Here is a 1937-nt window from a genome sequence, read left to right on the forward strand (position 1 = left end):
TTCTTCTCCATCCAGCCTCCTGAGGCAGCCCCTGAGCAGATCAAAGACGGGCAGAGCAGTTGCAAGGTGAGTTTCCCCTGCGGTTGCTTTCCCATAACTGTGGGTGGTTGTGTGCCGGTTGGGCTGGTGTTTGCTTGCTCTCCTAGGTGCAGATGACAAAATCCCAGGGAGGGGTAGGCTCCAGGTTGGACTTGCGAGTGGCTGGGTGAACCATCAGCTTGGGCTGACAGTGTTTTGTGCTTCCTTTCGAAGAGCTGCAATAGTTTTTACAGTGTATTTCCACTCACCTCGCAGCACGTTATTTCACCCTTTCTGTCTGCTGGTGCTAAACTTTTGACCAAAATCCTCCTGGAGAGTCGGAAGGGTATGTGCGGTGGGGGGAGACTGTGCAATCACCCGGAGGGGTCTGCAGAGCTGTGGGCTTTCCCCACCCCACGCCAGCACCCAGGATGGGGATGGATCTGCCCCCTGGCTTGGGAGCTGGTGGGGCAGGGGACAGGGAACAGTGCAGCTGTTCAGGAGCTGCAACTTCACCCCCTCCTGATATCTCGTCCATTGTAGAGAGGTGGGCAGGGAGGAAGGACTCCTTGTCACTTTGCCAGCAGTGCTGTGTGTCTGAGCTGGTTCCCAGCCGCGCTCTTAGGTTGCATCTCTGCTATGGGGAGAGGCAAGGGAAGAAGGAGCAGTGGCATTTTCTGTTTCTGAATTTGATATTTAACAAATAAGCAAAAGCAGAGCTTAGCTGAGGGAAAAGAAAAACCCAGAGCCTGAAACCTAGGCCACCACATTGCTGGGTGCAATGAGGTCCCAGCTCATGAGAAAATCTGTCCAGTTCTCTCCTTGCAGGACATGGCTCCTCACCTGCTCTGCCTCTCCCATCGTCCCATCAAGTCCCAGAGCTGGACTGCCACCTCATGCTGTACGAGTGACAGTGGAGATCATGATTAAATCCAGATGTTGATTTTCAGGCTGGGCTGAAGTCATACTGTTGGAAATCGAGGAGTCCTGACTCTCCGCATCACCTGCATGCTTGCCCTTTGGGTAAAGCACCTACTTCTGGCTCTGGCTGAAGCGGTGCTTCAGGAGGCCCTGGCAGGTGGGAGGTTCTTTACTGGACCCTAAAACAGACTTTGTGGACTAGGGAGACCTGATAAATTTAGTTAGCAGAGGCAGAAGATCTGAGCATTCTGCTCAGGTGCATGCCTAGCTAGCCTGAAAATCAGAATAGCCAAACCTCAGGCAGAGATGCCTTTTGTCCGAAGCCACTGATGTTAACTTTGACAGTAAAATGTCACTCAGAGGCAAGTTATATCACTTGTCATGGTTTCATGTAGCCATGTGGTGATTATAAAGAGCCAGCAGAGTCAGCTGAGGTGAGCTCGTGGTGCCGGTGACAAGACAAGGTGTTGGCGTGGTCATCCTTTTGCTGACCCTCAGGAGGAGCCGGATCTGCAAGCCGAGCCCTCACACGCTGGCTCTGCCCCAGTGAGGAGGCAGCCCCAGCTCTGGTCCCCAGCACGCGGCTGGTTAAAAGGGTGTCTGCCACCAGTAACAGGCAAAGACGATTCTGCTCTGGAGACTTAGATGGCACTGAGATTTATACCAAATATCATTTAAGACCAAAAGCTCACCCGTTCAGGGTAACTTTTAATGAAGCACATGTTAGTGGACCATGTTTTTACAGCTTTTGTGATAAGTGCCATATGGAGCTAGGTTTGAAACCCACTTGTGTGAATTTTAAGTGTCATTACTTTCATTACCATAACCTAAGGGTAAGTGAGCAATAAATTTAGCTTGTGGGAGACTGGGCAGAAGGAAAGTTCCAGATTCAGTGCGGCTGCCACTAATGCTCAGTTGGAGTAAAGGTGTGTCAGGTTATTTGATTCTTTTCTTTTTTCTTTTCTTTTCTTTTCTTTTCTTTTCTTTTCTTTTCTTTT

This window comes from Pygoscelis adeliae, unplaced genomic scaffold (assembly GCF_000699105.1).
Source record: "Pygoscelis adeliae isolate BGI_AS28 unplaced genomic scaffold, ASM69910v1 Scaffold170, whole genome shotgun sequence".
In the NCBI taxonomy this organism is placed as follows: Eukaryota; Metazoa; Chordata; class Aves; order Sphenisciformes; family Spheniscidae; genus Pygoscelis; species Pygoscelis adeliae.